Genomic DNA, 21,838 nt, shown 5'->3' on the forward strand with positions numbered 1-21,838 from the left:
AACATGCTGCAAAGGCAATCAAAAAACGCTTTCATGTGTCTTAAGGACATTTTAAGTCATTTCCCCATGTGGAGTGTTTTCAAATTATGAGTTGAAAATCGTTTTTGAGGTAAAGGAATGTTTTCAAAATTTATGTGCGCTATATGCCCCCAAATTTCTTTTTCAGGGGTGCAGCAGGGTGTTCTTGAGACACCCCTGCACCCTCGGAAAAATTCGTAATTTGCGATGAGGTAATTGCTAATCGCAAATTGCACCTTCATTCGTATGGGCCTCCTGCTCCATGGAAATGAATGGGTAATTTGTAATTAGCAAATAGCTCATCGCAAACTAGGAATGGTAAAGAATCGCTATTTATTCCTTAAAGTTCGCTATTTAGGAAATGTAAAAAACTTTGATGATACATATGGCGGTTCATCTCTAACAAGATAAGAAGCTTAGGGATAGATTTATGATGACTGGCGCATCACCAGGGATGTGCCAGTCATCCTGCGCTGCTGTTCCGACACCCATGATGTGCTGCATTTACAATGCGGCGCATCATGGGGCAAAAACAGCACAGATGCGTGACGTATCTGTGCCGTAAAGGTGGCGCATTGCTGGAGTTGTATCGCAAGTGTGATGAAGCTCCAGCAAGGCTCAGGGGTGCCCCTGTCGCAGGGTTTCTGTTCTCACACAGAACTGTGCACAGAGGATTGGAACCTCGGCGAATTAGGGTGTTCCAAAACTCACCTTAGTAATCAAAAACCCCTTAGCAAGCTAGGTACAGTGTCACATTGGGTATAACAAACTCTCAATGTTTAGACAATCCAGAATATGAACTTATAGTACCTCAGGATACGTGGAACTCATGAACACTCGGTCGTTATATATTTCTTAGAAACCAGAACATGGAGTTAAGAAGAACACATGTGTATTTGAAATGTTTATTTACTAATGCCGTCTTCTCAGGCGTAGTATCTTAGATAATACAAGAACACATATTATCAGTAGCAAAATTACCAGCATAGTTACTAGTACATAAAAAGCGAATGGTGACAGTATGTTAACATGCTGTAAATGAATAAGAGTTAGCAACACTTATAAGCAGCCGCCGGCCGTGGAGGGAGTTACGGTGGGGCAGGGAGGCGGGGAGGGGGAGGGGCAGGGTGGAGAGGGCTCCACCCTGCCCCTCCCCCTCCCCGCCTCCCTGCCCCACCGTAACTCCCTCCACGGCCCGCGGCTGCTTATATCTCACCCTCCCTAATACACATATTATATTATTTGCTAAGAAGGTCTCTTTGTGTTGCTTTAGGGCGTGCCCATACTTTAGTGTCTTAGATTTGAAGGAATCACATCAGCATACACCAGCTCTCTCTTCATGTGAACCGCATCAAGTGTTGTGTATGTGTGTTCGGCAAAGCAATATAAAACCCGCCTCATGCCCAGAATTGGCAGAAGCTGCACTTATGTTATGAGTATGAAGTCGTGGAGATCAGACCTCATAACAATTCTGTATCGTGTTGTTCTTGAAACTTCAGCACTCACTGTACAGATATAGTTTAACAAGCAAAGCAGATAGTAGAGCAATAACATATTATTCTCATGTAAACCACGATGAACTACTAGGTTGAAAGCTAAAGCAACAACTAAGTGTCGTGTGCAGAAGTTGCAAAAAAGGAAAAATGGTGTTTAAACCGGTAATGAGCCCATGCTAACTTAACACGGTGTAAAGATATCCAGGATCTAGATGACACCTCCCCATGATCCGGAAACAAACTGAATAAGATAATAGAAGTGCCATCTCATGAGAGCAGATTGCAACTTTATATGTGGACGGTCCGCAAGGTAAAACATTAAAAACTAGGAAAATTTAATGCTAAAGAAAAATAAAACAGCCAACTACTTTATCGAGGCTTAAGCCAATAGGCAAGCTAAATAATAAAAACTTGACAAATAAGTCAATGAATTGTCAATGAAATGCTAGTACTCAGCATATCAAACATGAAAAAGGTCTATGACATAACTGTGTATGCAAAATAAGCTGCAACAGCCTCCAATAGGAAGTCACCGTCTTCATCCGAAAAGAGTTCAGCCATCCAATTTAAAAGCGGAAAAGAACATACGTGCTCTCCCAGCACCGGATCCTCTATCACCATCAGAGGACAGCTCGGTGGGTTTTCAAGAAAGCTCTGTTCCAAGAAAGACTGTGTTGCCGCCAGTAAATTCCAGGGACCAATTAGTCCATGCATCAATGCCACAGCCATAATCCTTTCGCCAGGACAAACCAACTCGTGAGTAATGATAGGACTCATCAGCTGATTAAAGTCGACGTCAGGAGAAACCGGTCCGCAGAGACACAAATCAATGGCCCAATCGAAATCACAGGTCAGGCAGTGAAATACAGGCTGGACACAGGTGAAGTAGGAGAACCGAAAAGATAATCCATATGCCGTGCTTAATATCGCCAACGGCATTGTGCCATAATATTCAAGCATGCGATTGCGGAACAGCGTCAGCAGCTGCAGGGCGGGAGCTTGCACAGGAGGGACATCCATATTTAAAAATGTAAAAAAGCACAAGAGCGTCCGCTGCTAATGCAAGTAAAAATGGGAATCCACCAAGCACAGTGGAAAAAATAGAATGAAAGAAAGAAGGGATGACTCCAAAGATTTTCTCAAATGAAGTCACGAGACCACTGGTAACAACTTTAAAAAAGTGCGCCAGGCCCTTTGTGGAGGACGCGTTAAAGATAGTCCGAACCATGTCGCTGAAATGCAAAGGCGAATCAGTATTTAAAAGGGTCTGCACCTCTGTACGGGTGTTCGCTATGTGAAGCACGAAAGTTTCACGGGCCGAACTCAAGGCCACCTCTCTCTGAGACAAAAGAGCTCTTATTCTTGCCATGCCGTTGAAATCTGCTCCCAAGGTTGGTATTTGTGGCCAGATTGAAAACTCCCTATGTTCATGTGTGGGAGGAAATAGAACATTTCTGCAGCAAATAACCCGTTCACTTACTGTTACGATAAAAGGAATACTTTTAATTAACCCAGAACAATCTTCATTATTGAGCATCAAATAACTACCATTTTCCAACAACTTGAACGTGGGGATGATAGCAGGAACTGGCATGCCTTGCAACACGCAAGCCATATTTGGTCGGTGTTTGTTGCATGAACCGTGTAACTGTATGTGCCTACACATTAGTGAATGATCTGGCGTCTCAGTGCATTCCTCTCCATTCAGATAAACTTCTTGATCATCTTTGAAACATCTGTATGTGTATGGAAGCGACCAGACCTCATGAAGAAAACCACTACCTCAAGGTTCATAACGACCTATTGGTATATATTTCATACAATTTGAAAACTTATATAAAGCAAAAGGCAGCGTTATTAAACCGTGGATAAGGCACGTTGCCAAAGCAGCCAACCTTTTGGATTTATACTGGAAATGTTAAAGGAAGAATTATGGAGTAGGGCCTGTAAATCTTTAATGGACAACCGAGTAAAATTACTCCAACCATCATATTCCTCTAACTCCGGGATAGTAGGGGTGTTTAATTTTTTAGAAGTAGCCAATCCAAAGCATTTGGTCTGGGAAATTGTTTCATTCACAAACAACATATGATTTGGGATGAGACATGCACGGTGCAAAGCCTCAGTGCCTTGTACCTGCCAGGTTCGTGAACCCCAAACTGATGTAGATCCTGGATATCTTTACACTGTGTTAAGTTAGCATGGGCTCATTACTGGTTTAAACGCCATTTTTCCTTTTTTGCAACTTCTGCACACGACACTTAGTTGTTGCTTTAGCTTTCAGCCTACCTGCGTCAAGATCTATGCCTGCTTCAAGCAGGCGCAGGGTTTTGATGCAGCTTTGTCCTATCTGATTGTAAATGCGGCACACCGTGGGTGGCAGAGCAGCGGTGCACGTTAACTGGTGCATCCCTGGGGATGTGCTAGTTAATATAAATCTGCCCCTTTACATTTAATTATGTGCAGGGGACACAGAGTCGGTGAGGTTTATCCAAGGTTAAGAAGAGTCCTGTTCAGTGAAAAATTGGAGATAGGCTTCACCTCCTCACAGCCGCGGGCCGTGGAGGGAGTTACGGTGGGGCAGGGAGGCGGGGAGGGGGAGGGGCAGGGTGGAGGGACCTAAAAACTGGCATATGGATAATTGCAGGTAAGTACATAATTTAATTATTTAAACGAAATTCGTAGCGCGCACAGCATCGCATTTTGCGATGCTGTGTGCGCTACGAAATTCGTTTGAATAATTAAATTGTGTACTTACCTGCAATTATTCATATGCCAGTTTTTAGGTCCCTCCACCCTGCCCCTCCCCCTACCCGCCTCCCTGCTCCACCGTAACTCCCTCCACGGCCCGCGGCTGCCTCCTCAGCATCGTTGGACATGGTTAAATAATAGCTGCAAAATGTTACTCTTGTTAAACAATTTTACTATTATAATCTCTGAGATTTGTTTCTTACTCTGCAACATCTCATTGTTGTTATCTTTCTTTAAAGATAAAGACAACATCAACATGAGCGACAATCAGCAATCAGTTGATTTCGACCTCATCATTGAACTCGTAATTGAAACATCAGTGGATGTTGATCCCTTGGATGATTTCAATCCTGAGGATGAAGAAGAACGTGATGAGGATGCAGATTTGTCAGAATTGTATGACATAGGATGGGAAGCTGATGTGCTTGAGCCTATGGAACTATAAACATTTATTTTATAAATTTATAATAATTAAAAAGTAAATATTTAAACCGTTTAATTTAAAAATAAAGACACCTTCAAAAACAGGTTGTGTAGTGTCTTCAATAAAATATTAAAATATGGTCATAAAATTAGATCAGATTCATATATAAAACAGCACAGGTAAAATGAATATAAATTCCATTTCTTTTCTGCTATTTCTGTATTCTAAATTTGCCATGTACAAAAAAATGTTCTATGTAAAAATGTTAAGTAATGTGTTAAGTTTTTGATGACTGTTATTAATTTACTGTTGGGTAATAGTGGTTAATAACATTTTTTATTATATTTTACCACAGATTCAACTGCAGATCATTTCAAGATTTCAGCATGCCAACCAAAGAAAGAGTGAGAAAGGCTGCAAAACGTCAAAGACAGCAGGTGAATGAAAAAAAGCAGCAGTCCTCTAACAAAAAGATTTGTCAAGTCACCAAGAAAGCACCGGGTAAGAGTACAAAAACATTCATAACAAAATATCTGTAGTAAAAAAAATATTACTACAGAAAATGTTTCAGTCCAGAAAAGGAGAAGCAATTCAAACGGTAAGGAAAGGCCAATGAAAAATGTTACTGCTTGAGTAAGAGATAACTCTATGCATGAAAGTAGAAGGAAACAACAGTTTAGGGACATTCGTAAACGAATGTTCTGCAACAGGATAATTGGCAATTTGTTAAAAAATATTAAGAAAGGTCAACAGAAAGTGGTTTTTTATAAGAGAAAAAAAATAGTTGAGAAAGTTATTGATCAGGCATTTGAAATTAAACGTAAGTTATTTATTTTGACAATCAATAGAATTAGGAAGCTAAACAAGGCAATTTATGATTTCAAAATAAATAGTAGATGGAAGAGAATAGTTAATCGTAGTGTTTTTTCTGGAGATTGGATGCATAGTTCAAGCTCTGAGGCATTTTTTAATGAGGAGAGTTATTTCCAGGATAATGATTTGGTGCATGCAGTTGACACCAGTGGTCGAGCTTATGAAGTGAAACATGGTTGTCCAGTTGAAAAAGAAAAACTTGTGACAACAGAGATAGAAGAGGTGTTAGGTAATGAGGTTTTAGGGAGACGTCCTAAGGGTCCTGTGTACACCTGGAAGTGTAGTAGTATTTGCAGTGTACGACAGGATTCCATCAATTTGCTTTGTGATTTTATACGGTCATTTAATAAGAAAAGTTTGAAGCAGAAAATGAAGTTGTTGCAAGAATTAGATCCTTGCAGAGTGAGAGAAGTGATAGGTTTGCATGGTCATTCACTGGCTTGTCTTTCCAGGAGAGTATGCCAGAGTGTTTTTCATCATTTCAGGATGCTAGCAGTGCATAATAATAAAGTGAGGAAATTAGTTAGAATGTTGTATTATGCTAAGAGTCCAGCAATTATGCTTAAACAATTATGCGCTGCTCTTTTGCATGGTTCTGAAATAGATGTGAAGAATATATGTGAAGAAATTGAGTTTTGTTACTTTGGAAGTAAAGAGGAGAATGTTGAAATTGACCAAGAAGAAGAGAGTAATGTGGAAGATAGTGTACAGGTTTCCAGTACAGATAATTTCCAGAGGGAAATTGCGACGTTTGAGGTGAAATCAAGTGAGAGGCCAAATTTCACTTGTGTGTGTTGTCGACGCACTTATTATAAGAATCAGACTAAGTTAGTGGATTTATATGGAAAAAGTGAAAGGGAAAATAATAGTGAATGGAAGGATTTTACAACCTACTTGATGGTAGAAAATTGTTTTGATTTGGGATTGGATCAACGTGTGTGTACTTATTGTTGTAACAAATTAAATCAAAACCAGATGCCTGCTAGAGCAGTTCATAATAATCTGGAATTGGTTGAGATTCCTTCTGAATTGAAGGATTTAACTACTTATGAATCTATTTTGATTCAAAGTATCCATCCCTTTCAGGCTATTGTAAGAATGGAGCCAAAGACAGGGAAATTGCCTCCAGATTTACAGAGAGGATTAAAGGGAAGAGTTGTTTATTTGCCTCTAGATTTGAAGAAAAATATTAACACAATTGGAGTAGAAAAAGTGGAAGAGGAACCTCTTGTTATCTTAGTTAATGGGGTTCCGACAAAGAATAAGAAAATATGGCAAGATTTAGTAGATGTTAGGAAAGTCAAAAGGGCAACATTGTATTTGAAAAAATATAATAAATACTATAAAAATGTATATGTTGCAGAAGAGGAAGTAAGTGAGGAAGAGGATAGCGATTTGTGTGCTGGTCAAATTGAGAAAGTAGAACCCTGTACTAGTGAAGAAATATATGAACATTATAGTGTTCATCCTTTGCATTCCAAGGAAGTCATGGGGAATGCTATTGAGTTGTTTCAAATGAAACAAGCGAAAGGGAGTCCCATTAGTGTTTGGGAGGAAAGTTTGGAAGCTCGGTGTTTCCCACAGCTTTTTCCAACAGGTCAGGGAGGAAGATATGATGAGCGACCTCATCAAATTCCTGCTTCTGAATACCAGACTTTGCGATTGTATGCAGGAGATCCTAGGTTTCGACAATGCATTCCTTATTTGTTTCATCTCCTGTTTGAAAGCGATCTGTCTGGACTGTCATATGCAGTGAACCACATCTTGAAAAGTGGTATACACATGCAAAACATCTCGGCAAGTGACTTTATGGATAAAGTCAATGTCCAAGACAGTATTTTGGATTCTCACCTGATTAATCTCATGGCGTGTCAGCGTGGTACTAATGAGTACTGGTACCGTCGTCATGGTGATTTAAAATGTATGCTGAGAAACTTAGGAACTCCCACATGGTTCCTCACTTTGAGCTGTGCTGAGTATGGCTGGGAAGACTTACTTGAATTTCTACGAGAGGCAAATGCTAACGTAGAAAACATCGAATTCAAGACACCCGGAGAACTGTGCTCTTTGGATCCAGTCAATGTATGTAGGTACTTCAATCATAGATTTGAAGGTATGATGTCTTTCATCATGAATAAGAAGAATCCACCTCTTGGAGAGGTGTTGGATTTCTTCTGGAGGAAGGAGTACCAAGCAAGAGGTGCTCCTCATATACATATGTTGCTGTGGATCAAGGATGCACCTAAATTTGGAACGGATGCAGAAGACTCAGTGATGAGTTTCATAGAACAGTATTCTACGTGTGCTGTTCCAAACGCAAAGGAGAAAAAAAGCCTACGAGAAAAAGTTCTACGTTTCCAAAGCCATCGATGTGGAAAGTACTGTCGTCGTAAATTCCGGAACAAAGACAAGTTCTACACCAAATGTCGTTTCGGCTTTCCACGACCGGTGATTTCTAAAGGAAGAGTGAACAGTTTGATGTCTTCGCTGCGACATAATGTGATGAAGAAATCACCTAAAAACACATACAATTTGAAGAGGAACGAAGAGTCTAAGTACATCAACGACTACAACCCGGTGATTTTGTCCATGTGGAATGCTAACATGGATATACAGTTTGTGGCTGATAACTGTATGGCTGTGGCTCGGTATGTGACATCTTACATCACCAAAAAAGAGAAGACAGAATTGAAGGATATGTGGGAGGACATTTCCCATGAAAAGAGCCTCAGCAAGAAGTTGTACAGTTTCAGTCTGAAGATGTTGTCGCATCGAGAAATCGGAGCTTACGAATGTTCTGACCGGTTGTCTTCAGCAAGTCTCTATGCCAAGTCCAGGAGTATCGTTTGGGCGAGTGTTGGTCTTGCTGCAACGCGTAATCGAGTTCTCAAACCTGTGCGGGAAATTGAGTATTTGGCGGAAAAGGAGCCAAACAGTACCGACATTTTGAAGACCAACATGTTGGATACATATTATCCAAATCGAAGCAGTCACCTCGAGAATGTTTGGCTGTATGAGGTTCTACAAAATTACATATTCAAGAGGAACATCAAAGAAGATACTGAGAAAGGAGTGTATGCTGTAATAGGAAGTGAGGGATGTCTGGTCAAGCAAAGAAAATGCCACTTGATAAACCATCGAAAATTGAGTGGCGAATCTCCTGAAAAAAAGGAGTTTTTCTATTTAGCACTTTTGCAACTTTTTAAGCCTTGGCGTGCAGAAGAGGAACTGCTTGGAGATTTCCTTTGTTACGAAGACTCTTTCAATGCTGCCAAGGAGACCATAGAATGTCCTGCTTTTGCCAAATATGTAGAAATGTTGAATGTGGAAATTGAGCAGGAAGGAACGATTGCAGCCGAGATTGCCAGAGACAGTTCTCAGGACAGTCAGAGTTCTGCTTCATTGAGTCAGGATCCACTAGGAGGACCTCTTATCGAAAATGAAGCTGCCACTGCTATGAATGAAGTGGAAAGAGCCATGGCACATGCTCAGGAGGATGCGGTTAACTTAGAAGAGTTGGAAAGACAACTCAACGTTGAGCAGAGGAAAATATGACGAACTTACCATGCAAATTGATCATGGATTAAGTCATGACAAGAAAGAGTGCTCATGTACGTCGTTGAAGCCTGTCCGACTGTACGTGAGTGGAGAAGCGGGAACTGGAAAAAGTTTCCTTATTAAAGCAATTTCATGTTATTTGCAGGAAAGGACAGAGTCATCGCTGTCTTGTGTTGTCACCGCTCCAACTGGACTGGCAGCACATAACATTAAAGGGATTACTTTACATCGTTTACTGATGCTGCCAGTGGAGCATGACGACAAATTAGAATATCACAAGCTATCTGGAGATGCTTGTTTTGAAGTTTCAAGAGTCTTGAGGAAAATGAAACTTCTTATCATTGACGAAGTAAGCATGGTTTCCAATGTCATGCTTGCCTTTGTGCATTTGAGAATGCAAGAAGTTCTCAAAACAGAGTATGATGTGTTATTTGGTGGCAAACACATCATTGTTTTCGGAGATATTCTGCAGCTGACACCAGTGAAAGGGCAACCTGTGTTCAAAATGCTCACGCATGAAGATACCAGTGAGTGCTTAGGGAGCATTGGCAACGTCAATATATGGTTAAACTTCAATTATGCTGAACTGCATGAAAATATGCGTCAGGCAAAGGATGAAGTTTACAAGACTATTCTACAAGATGTTAGAATTGGAAAAGTGACCGAGCATGGGAAAGAAGCTTTACATGCACGATTACTGACAAATTTATATCCAGACGAAGATGTTGTGCCTGAGAATATTTTTCAGAAAATTACTGAGAAAAAATCTGGAATATGTTTGATGCCAACTCTTGCAGAATGTGTGCCAAATTCAACAACAAAATGTTGCATTTAGAAAAGCAAGAGATTGTGAAACTGGAAGCTATTGACAGAGTAGAGCATATGGGATCAACAATTATTTTGTCTGAGAATCTGAAAACAAAATTGGATTCATTAGAGAAGAGTATATCTAAAACTGCAGGTTTTGAAAAGACTCTGAATGTGTGCTTGAACTGCCGTATAATTTTAAGAAGGAATTTACATGTTGAAAGAGGTCTGGTAAATGGATCAATGGGTATTGTTGTTGATTTTGTGAAATACAGAAATAGAGATGGAATTGAATTTTTAAAAATTAAATTTGATGGCATTGAGGAAGTACAGCTAATTGGTCGTTGTTCTGCTAGATTTTTGCTTGTAAAAGACTTATATGTTCGTCGTAAGCAGTTTCCTGTTTGCTTGGCATATGCGGTGACAATCCATAAATCGCAAGGTTTAAGTGTAGACTGTGCATTGGTGAATATTGGCACTTCTGTGTTCAAGGAGGGTATGGCATATGTGGCATTGTCACGAGTTAGAACTTTATCGGGATTGTACTTGATTGAGTGTGATGTCACAAACATTTGTGCGGATCTAGATTGTGTTAAGGAATACAATAGGTTAAGAAGAGAGTATGCGCCACATTTGCCTCAGTATCCTTTGTTTGAGAAACGTGTGGTAGGCCGGAAACGAATAAATGTGACCAATACTGGGGAGGTTGTAGCAAAAAGATGAAAAGTCGATGAACCTGAAATTATAAGCAGAAACAAAAAGGATTCTGTTGAAGATGTTGTTGGTTTTCAATTTGAAAACAGTTCTGGTGTCAACTGCTATGCTAATGTAGTGGTTAATGTTTTGTTTTCTCTAGAAAATGTAAAAGAAGAGATTGTGGTCAATTCTGATCAAAGATTTAGCAGTTTGTTAAATTCTGTGTTAGAGAAATGTAGCACTGATAGAACAAACATAGAAAGTGTGTCTGAAATTCGAAATCTGTTAGACAGATGTTCAGGCCAAACACAATTCTCTCAAAATAGTCAGCAAGATTGTCAGGAGTTTTTAATGTATATGCTTGATGTATTGCATGATGAAGGTGTAGATGTAGATCACCTGTTTGGGCTTTCTTATAAATGGCAGCATGACTGCGAGAACTGTAGGGTATCAAGTACTACTAGTGTAGACTCAGAAAGATTTATATATTTAACTTTGCCAGACAGTAAATCAGTCTCTTTTAATAAGCTAGTAAAAGCAGCTGATCACAACATGGAGTGTAGCCAATGTAAATCTGAAATGATGTCCACATTATTTATACGAACATATGGCCAGTATGTCATTTTAATGTTCCAACGATGCAGGCCTGATGGAACAAAATTGACAACTTTAATTAAAAATTTTGTGGCTTCACAGTTGTCAATATCAGGAAGGACTTTTGTAACTGTAGCAATTATATATCATGATGGTCCTTCAATAACATCAGGACATTACACAGCTTATTTAAAGTGTAGAAATGGCTGGTCATTCTGCAATGAATCTGTTTTAATTTTCAAAAAAAAATTGCCGTATGACCTTAAAAACTCTTACCTGGTGTTTTTAAAACCAAAATTTTAGGGAAAGAATCTCGGGATGTGCTCTGAGGAATTTCAAGTAGTTCTAATGGCTCCTACACGATTTGGCCTTGAGGATAAGTGTAGTACAGAGACATAACTTCTTACCATAACACTGGACGTCATGGAGAAATACGTGCACTTTGAATGAGTTCAGAAAAACTGTTTCTTTTTATAAGCTAATTGAAGCAGCCAATCAAAACGTGGAGTAGAGGGAATGTAAGTCTGCAATACTGTCTACTGTTTTACATTGCTTTGTGATTAAAAGTGATGTAGAGAATTAAATATTTGTACTAGTCATAAAGGTAGTGTAAGTCTGCTTCATAGTAAGCAGTATCAGTGTGATAGGAAATGTAGAACATGATTGAGCAAGAAGGGGAAGATATTACTAGTCCAGGATTGTGAAAATGATCTTCAACATTTTAATTGTGAAAGTTGCGGAAATAGAACATGACGGGATTGGCTTAAAAGAATTCTAAAAGTTATAAATGGCTCAGACACGATTTGGCCTTGTGGAAACGTGTGGTAGAGAGCGAGAAGTCATTTATTGTATGTAACATGTTTTTGAAAACGATGTAGGTTTTCTTTCAGAAAGTGGCGGGTTGAAAGTAATAACAGCACAACAGAGTGTAAGCTGTTTATAGGACATCCTTGGCCGTCATGGAAAGTAAGTTAACTTTAAGGAGTTCTGAATTCTGATTTGTTATGTTGTATGGGTTTTTTAAACACAATCATTTTGATTGTGTGTTTTTTTCCCCGCTGTTATATGATGAATACCTTCAAGTCACTGTTTTAGTGAAATTTGATACATTCTGAGAACAGCAAAAATAAACCATTTAACATGTATGATTAATTCTGTTCTGTTTGCATTTATGATGTACATGTAGAACTGTGTAGGAGGCATGGAGAAGGTGAGGCTTCTGTAAGTGTCAAAGTTGTTGCATACAGTGCTCATATTCTACGTAGTCTTTTATATTTCATTACTTTCACTGTTTCTGACTGATCTAAAAAATTTTTTTTTAAAAGAACAGTAAGTATAAGGGAAGGAAACAGACAGTTATGTTAAAAGAAAGACAGCTATAGGGAATAAACTAGGGATACTGTTACCCGCAATCCTCTGCTGATGATGTCACTGAGCATGTCATGAATGATGTAATATGTGACATCATCAGCAGTGGATTACGGGTAATAGTATCTCTAGTTTACTCCCCTATAGCTGTCTTTCTTTTAACATAACTGTCTGTTTCCTTCCCTTATACTTACTGTTCTTTTTTAAAAAAAAAAGAATTTTGGTTCGCTTCCGGTTCGCGTACCGGCGAGCGAACTGGGAAGCGAACTAAGAGAAATAGAGGTTGGCACAGTTCCAAATATTGTACCAATTTTTTAATAACGGGGAGGTAGTTCTGAAAAGAACTTTTTTTTTTATTGTTTTTGTTGTTTTATATTTTTTTTAATTATTTTTCTGAACATTTTTTTACTTTTTTGAATTTTTCTGAACAGTTTTATATTTTTGGGGTTTTTTTTTCGGAGGGGGCAACGAAAACGATTCATTGTAAAGGGCTCAACAGGAGCAACAAAAAAAAAAAGAATTTATTATTTGGGGCGTTTCGTACAAACTTGCATATGATAGTCAATAGCTCTGTTGATCAGAGTGATGCTACTTTCCCTGTAGCAAATGAATCCACCGCAATGTACGCAGACTTGTTTTACTTCACGAAATCTTGTTTGTATATTTGGCGCCATCTCCCTGCCCTCTGGTCCAGTTACTTCCGGTACAACAGATCTTCTGGCCATAATAGGGAGATTATCTAGGTCGTTACGAAACTGTGCAGCACTGTAGTTGTTAGGATGCCACCTAGTCATATGGCGATGCATTGTGTAGTTTCCGAAACTGTATTTTTTGTCGGTCCCTCTGGACAGTCTATCTTGACATATAAGGCAAGTTACGTATCTTGCATTTACTTTTTTCTGACCTTTGGGAATTTAAAAAAATTGCCAAATGAAGTTTTCTTTCCGGTGAGACGTCCTGGGCTCCTCAGGCAAAAACTGCCTCTCTTCGTGCTCTTCCTCCTCTTCCTCTTCTTCCTCTTCTTGCTGAATTATAACTTCAGCAGGTGGTCCTCTCTTCCTTGGATGTGGTGGAGGTGGTGGGGAAGCACCAGCTGAAGCTACTAAAGAAGCCATTGCTCACTGGTAACAAAGGGTCTTTCTCTCACAATGATGAAAGTCAGAGTGAGGAAAGAAGGAGGGATTTTCATCATTTGGGAAAAACAATAGTTCTCAACCAATGAAAAGTGTTCATTTTAGATTATATGACCTAGTCTTACATCATTAGGAAACCAAAAGTGAAATGAACCAATGAAAAGTGTTATTACCAAGTCACATGACCTGCTGTGTTTACGTTACGCGCTTTGCACCGCCTCCCGGTTTGCTTCCAGAAACCTGCGCTTTGCGCCTCGGTAAGCGTACCAGTTCGCTAACGTAGCACGTCATATGACGTATCACGCGACAACGCGAAACGTCATGCGGACGGGAGGCGTCACGATGTTGTTTTCTAACGCGGCAGTTGCGGTAAAGGAACGTTTACCGGCTCGCGGTCTATTTCGCGGCATCAAGGTCAGCTAACGGGAAGCTTCCCGATTCGCGAAGCGGGAACGAAGAAAAAAATATATAACATTTTTTTTTATTAATAAACATATAAAATATATTTTTGGATTTAAAGAAGAATACATTTTACAGCTACAGATATTAGCTGTTAAAAAACCAATGAAATTCACTGAAAAAACCATAGGTTATAGACCATATATAGTTAGGAATTAGCATTTACAAAACCTTGAAAATTCACTGAAAAAAACATAGGTTATAGACCATATATAGTTAGGAATTAGCATTTACAAAACCTTGAAAATTCACTGAAAAAACCATAGGTTATAGACCATATATAGTTAGGAATTAGCATTTAAAAAACCTTATTTTACTCACACAAAACCATTGAAATTCCATATATAGTTAGTTGCACTAACTATATATCGCGCACCCGCAATCCACTGCTGATGATGTCACATATTACATCATTCATGACATGGTCAGTGACATCACTTAAGTGGATTAGTTCTTTCTTGAAACACTGGACGTTCCAAATTTATCATCCTCAGCATGCTCAGGAATTTTCAGTTCACCGCACCTCAATCTTGAGCCCGCTGTTCTTTAATCTGTATGTCAAACCTCTGGCTGACCTAGCTGACAAAGTAGGACTTACCCTTATGACCTAAGCGGATGACTCACAAATCATCTTCTCTTTCTCTCAGAATCTAGCCCACTATCTCCCTCTCATCTCAAACAAGGTCTCAGTGAAATATTCAACTGGATGACTAGCAACCAGTTGAAATTGAATGGAGACAAGACGGAGGTCCTCATACTGGGAAAACAAAGACCTGTGGAATCCCTCCCACTGCCCTACCCAAATGGGAAATCTCCTTGTACCGACCACCCAGGTTCGCAACCTAGGGGTCATTGTGGATAGTACTCTCTCCATGAAGCAACAGTCAGGCAAGGTGGTGGCTTTGTTTCACCATTTTGAAATGGCTTAGAAAAATTCTCTGGATGTTGCCCACTACCACCCAAAAGACCGTAGTCCATGCCCTCATCACATCTCGGCTTGACTACGGTAACATATTGTACCTGTGTTCAAATAAAGCTGTAGTGCGGAGACTGCAACTAGTCCAGAACTCCGCTGCCAGGTTGCTGTGTAGAATCCCAAAAACCGCCAGTATCTCTGCTCATCTGCGTGACCTACATTGGCTCAGGGTGGAGAACCGTATCAAGTTCAAAGCCCTGAGCTATATGTTCAGGATCAAAGCGGGCACAGCGCCTAAATATCTACACGCTTCAGTCCAGCCATACATACCTAAACGCAACCTACGGTCGCAATCCGCAGCCAACTTCTGCGTGCCTAGGTTCAAACTATCAAGAATGGGAGGCAGATCCTTTTCACACTTGGGTCCATCTCCCTGGAATGAGCCACCTCCCCACAAGAAAACTACTCAAGGTTCCGAAAAAACATCAAAACCTGGTTGTTTGATCAATAACAGTTCTGCTGGTTCCTTGCCATAGTACTGTGCCATGTCATGGCGCTGGGAAACCCTTGTTGGGTAGCTGTGCGCCTTATAAGCTTAACAAATAAAATAAATAAAATCTGGCTGCTAGCAAAACACCACACCCTCACAGGAGCTGTGTGGCACCCTCGTCCACTTCTTCCACAGCAAGATCACAACCATATACAGAAACTTCAAACCCCAAACCACACCTACAGACTTCCTCGACAAATACGCCACCACTGTAACCAACACAAGTGACACAATTTGCACCTGGAACATCCTCTCCATCCAGGACACCATCTCCACCATGAAATCCATACATTCAGGAGCTCCCACAGTCATGCTCACATCTCCTCTTCAATCTTAGTAAGCAAAGGATTGGCCAGGAACTCACCACACCTCTCAACACTTCTATCACCTCTGCAACATTTCCCGATGCCTGGAAAAATAGCAAAATGAGACCACTACTCAAAAAGCCCTTTGCTGACCCCAGCTAACTTAAAAACTACCGGCCAATCTCCCTGATCCCATTCCCAGGAAAAGATCATCAATCAACTCATGATGTACTTGGAGCAGAACCAGCTACACAATGCTTCCCAATCCTGCTTCTTGAGCAATAATACTGAAACTGCCCTGATCGTAGCCACCAAAATCGAATCCTCCTCAACCAAGAAGAAAAAGCAGCTTTTATCCTCCTCGACCAGCTCTTCAGCCTTCGACACCATATCCCACCATGCACTGATCGAAACACTCACCATATTGGCTTCCAAGGGAACACGCTCAGATTAATCACCTACACTCTCACCAGAAGAACCCAGAGGATCGACCATCCAGATTTCACCTCTGAACCCAAGGAGATCACCTGCAGTGTCCCCCAGGGCTAATCGCTCCGCTCCACACTTTAATGCATATGACACCACTGGCCAACAATGTCAGATCCCAGGTCTCAACATATTTTCCTACGCAGACACCCAACTCATCCTCTCACTCACCAATGACCCCACCAATAATAGAACCAAATTCTACAAATGCATGGCAAACTTTGCCGACTGGATAAAGAACCACTGCCTGCAGCTGAACACAGACACGATAGAAGTACTGATCTTTGGCAACAGCAGCAACACATGGAACAACTCCTGGTGGCCATCAGACCTAGGACCTGCACCCACTCCCTCCAATTGTGCCAGAAGCCTCAGTTATCATTGACAACAAGCTCACCATGAAATTGCAGATCAATTTGTATCCTCGGTCTGATTCCTCACTCTGCGCATGCTATGTAAGATCTTTGAGTGGCTAGTCCTACACAGGAGACTAACTGACACAAGCCGTCCTCACCAGCTGACTGGACTATGGCAACACTCTTTACATAGGAATGGCCTCACACCTTCTACAGGGACTTTAGACCATACAGAACGCCGCAGCCAGACTCCTACTCAGCCTTCCCTGATGAACCCACATCAAACCCCACTTCTGGAAACTCTACTGGTTCCCCATACAGAAGAGATGAAAATTCAAGCTGCTGACCTACATTAACCACCGCCTGAACTTCCACCTACCATTAAGACTACGCTCCACCTCCCTCACTTGCCCATACTCACTGCAACTGCCGAGCAGAAGCTCCTTCAGAACAGCCTCCCCGCACAACTCCGGACCATCACCTCACATCTGAAATTCCGAACGGCCCTTAAGATCTTGCTGTTTTAATACGCCCCCGGGTCCGTCGAGCACCTAGATACCCTATCTGGTGATTAGCCGTGCTTTATACATCCTGATTGATTGACCCAGTCCAATAACTTTGAGATTATCACATAGTTGTCCACATTCAGAAAGGATACATGTTAGAAGTAAGGCTTTGGCATACAGGATATGTGCTCATAATGTCTCAGAATGTAATCAGTTTTGCACATTTTATAGGGAATAACACTATAGTATTTTCACACAATTATGAAGGATAAGTTCATGAAATATCTTATTAATTACAAAAAATTAAAACTCATGTTTCCTCTTTTGTAGGTAATCAAGCATCTGGTGTTCCCAATTGTGGGCCTGGAGGACAATATTATCCAGTTGGCCAAGTTCCCCAAGGATATCAACCATTTCCTCCTGGAACGTATCAAGGTATAAAAGTTGATCCAAGAGGTGCCATGAAAAATTTCTGCTGGAGTATTTATTTACATTTGCTAAGCTGGCAATGACAGTGATGCTATGTTGATTTTATATTAAATGTCTTTTTTGCATTGCTTTAAATCGTTTTCATTAACCTTCATGACATTTGGTACAAACTTAGTCGATTCCACTAGTTAATTGATTTTGTTGATTCATCCGGTGATGCAAAGTTAATGGGGTGTTGTCAAAAAGAGGTGTTTTAATTTCCCACATTGATTAATAGAGCAATAACTGCTTATCTTTGCAGACTACACTAAACATGGGATGATGAAAACTTGTCCAGCAATAGATTTGTGCGAGTCTGTTCAGTGATGTTTGATGTTTGAGTCCTTTGAAATGCAAAATGTCATAATTCCTGGAGTACATGGTATCAATGAAGATATAGCTCTTTTTAAACCAGCTCCTGAAATGGGGATCTTTTGTGCTGTGCTGCCGACCGTTATCTTGGGCTGTCCTGTCTCCTGCTACAACTCGCGGGTCCCGCTTCATGTGGTGAACTTTGGTGGAGGACCTTGGTGATTGCAGCGGACTTAGCTGGGGCATCTACGGGCTAGGCAGGGCTGCGAGCTACAGCGCAGGGACTCCATCACCCAGGAGTCCCTGCTCGGCCAATTGGAGTCACCTGGCCAGCTCTCCCTGCTAGCCCCGCCCCCGGGTGTACCAATCCCAAATAAGACTAAGCCCAACCACCGCTGCGCGGGAGCGTCCCGGGAGAAGCCCGGGACAAGGGCGGGTCAGAGGCCGAAGGAGGCTGGGCTGGGCTGGGCCTGGTCTCTAACATCTATAGTTTGTATATCTTCGCTAAAGGTTTGTTGCTTTTTTGGGGCACCCTAAGTGTAAAAGATGTCTTCAGACTTGCTCAGTTCTTTGCCCTCCAGTGTTGGGGTTTCTATTCTTGGGCCCCTGGATAAATATTTTGTGAGGGCAAATAAAGATATTGACAAAGAACTCCTGTTAGAGGAGAAACGTGCAGAGCGTCGTCGCTCTATAGAATCGCTAAAAAAGAAACCACTGATTACTCTCAAAAACTTAACTCTCACTCAAGATCTAGCTAGTACTGGTAGGTTGGAGGCAGACGCTGAGTTACTCAGCACTGACCCTATACCTATACCTAGTATCTTTCAAGATCATAGTATAATTCCTGTTCTTTTTGATAACACCAGTCATAATAATATAATTAGCCCTCCTATTGTTTCCAATAGTTTAATTAATCTAAACTCCTCTGTTTCCCCGATTTTTGTTACACAATTGCATTCAACTCCTTCTAATCACTCAATTGATACTGTCGAACCTATTGAGATTACCCCATCACATATTGCTAGCAAGGCTATAACTAATCCTAAGAAGCCGCAGAGGTTTCCTCATTCCCCGCCAAGGTAAAAGAGGAAAAAAGGTGGGGTAAAAATGAAAAGGGGAAAACTTACTGACTTATGCACCTCCCTCACTAGGTCCCAAAACTAAATTAGCTAGTCCATTAGTGAGTGATGTATTATCAGGTACTCATCTATTACCACCTTTCCCTGGGGAACTGCCATCTATGTCTAAGAAAGAGCCAATAGAAATATTTGAACAGCTTTTTAAAGCTTATATGCTCCCTCTAATGGAGAGAGTTAGAATTCTGGGGGAAAAAATGAATTGCCTCTTGTCAGCCGCCCACTCGAGTACAACTTCTGATCCCGAGAAACCCAGAGATCAATCTCGAATAAATTGCCAGATAAGTTCTTCTACAACAAAATCAAGTAGCTTAATTAAATCTAAAGGAATTCCAACAGCTAATATCAAAATTGCCCCTACCATTCCTAGCAAGCCGACGGTTGTACACAAGCCACCCAAAGATAAGAAACTGTTGGTTCTAAATAAACCTCCAGCTTTGACGATTAAGCCTACTATGCCCTCGGGGGTAACTAATATCAAAAGACCCACTTTAAAACGTAGGAATATAGTAGACTTACCTCCTTTGTGATCCTTTTAACAGGCGCCCCCCCTATCCTTAATGGAAACTTTGAACAAAACGATAATTTGAAAAATAAAATCATTTTCTGGTTGAGATCCAACAGGCCTCTTCCCGCTCATTTAAACGGAGATATAATCTCTGTAAGAAGATGCAACTGGGTGGGTCCCCGACCGAAAGACATTGAAGGTGACGTTGTGATCGTTAATTTCAAGGATCACAGAGTCGTTACATTTTTAAGCGACTGGTATCCAGGTAAAAATGAGGGTGGAATATCAACAAGAAATTTGAGCTACTTTTACCCAGAGGCCTTATTTAGACCCCCTACTCACTCTAGGACTAATGGATATCCTAATCCCCAGATTTTAGCTCACTGCTCATTTCCTTTTCCTCGCCCCATTAATAATCCAAACATTCCTTCCCCTTTTCCTGTATGTCAATATCCCCCCAGACGCTTACCCCTACCGAATAATCACACCAAATACACCAACTATAATGAGTACTGGAATATCCCGTTGTATAATCTTTATGAACCCATTTCAGGGTTGGACCTAAACCAATGACTGGATTTACCACCCATTGAAATGGAGCTCATTCGAGATTGTACGGGTATCTTTGACACCTCAGATTCAGTACCACTTCTAGAAGAAGATAAGAATGTAATATTTTATAATATTGGGAATGAGAAGCTTGATTCTTGTGGAGGGGAATGGGGTGAGTGTTTGGTATTAGATGAGGCTGAGAGCCAGGATGTGCTGGTATTAGAGGTTGGAAAGAAGGAGCTTAGCACACACAGAGGGATTCAAGATAGAACAAAGAAAGCTGATGTGTTAGTTGCTGGTGGAATAGATAAAAACAATAAGATCTGTTTCCATTCCATGACAGATGATGTACCGTCACAGATGTTTTTAAGCCCTAGGGGGGGAAACCCTTTATCATCGGGTATTATTGGTTCCGCAGGGTCGGGTTTTGCCAACCATCCATCCTCACTGAGACTTATTTCATGGAACATAGCCGGTCTGCGAAGTAGGCTTCAAATTGAGGAGTGGGTGGAGTTGGTGAATAATCAGGATATTCTGAAATTTCAAGAGACCTGGGCAGTTGATCCCATCTTACTACCCGGGTTCCTAAACTTTTACAAGCCTGCCTGTAGGGGTGGAGTGGGCAGACCCTCAGGGGGGACTATGTGTCTGGATAAGACAGTCTCTGGTCTATCAAACCACCGAGATACTCGCTTCTAATCTTGATATTCTTGTGCTTAAGCTCACAAATCCAGGCTCCTTGACGATAGTTATTATAAATGTTTACGCGAGGGGCATTTCAGGAGGTCGTAGTCCAATTGGTATATTCAATGACCTGGAGTTAATATTTAATCAATTTGAAAGGGAATCCTTTGTTATCTTGGCAGGTGACTTTAACTGCACCTTTGAGCCTTTTTCGGCTAGAGAGATGGACTTCCAGGTAGAAGAGGACAAACGATGGAAGATCCCGCCCTTAGAATTATCTCCTATTAAGAAAGGGACAGAAGCAGCCCTTCGTTGGCTGGGTTTCTGCCTAGAACGGGGATTGAGAGCCATAAACTGGCGAACTGCGTCTGATAAACAAGGGAAGCACACCTTTGATAATGGACGCAGGACGAGTAGGATTGACTACCTTCTTATCAAGGTGGAATATTGGTCCTCTCTGGTCGATAGTGGAGGATCGCCCAGAGAGTGACCATAATCCCCTAGTACTCAGGCTAGCTCTAGACCGTAACTGCCGCTTGGGAGCCCCCAACAATTGTACCACAGCAGATGTGTTTCTGGAGAATAACAGCAGAAGGGTACAGTGGAGTAGACTTGTTGAGGAACCCGTAACTTTAGGCTTGATCTCACGGAAAGTAGTGGAGGTATTGAACGCCATGGAGTCAACTGAGACAGCCGAAATTTGCGGGCTACACGACAACTTTTTTCTCTTTTTGAAATCATTCTTCACAAAAACAAATAACAACTCTGGGGAAAAAAAAAAACAATCATGGGAGGGGGTAAGTGGTACAACCAATCCTGTCACAAAGCCCATAATGATCTACTTACCGCACTTAAATTACGAGATAGTGCTGGCATACGAAA

The sequence above is a fragment of the Lissotriton helveticus genome, chromosome 11 (genome assembly GCF_964261635.1).
Source record: "Lissotriton helveticus chromosome 11, aLisHel1.1, whole genome shotgun sequence".
Lineage (NCBI taxonomy): Eukaryota > Metazoa > Chordata > Amphibia > Caudata > Salamandridae > Lissotriton > Lissotriton helveticus.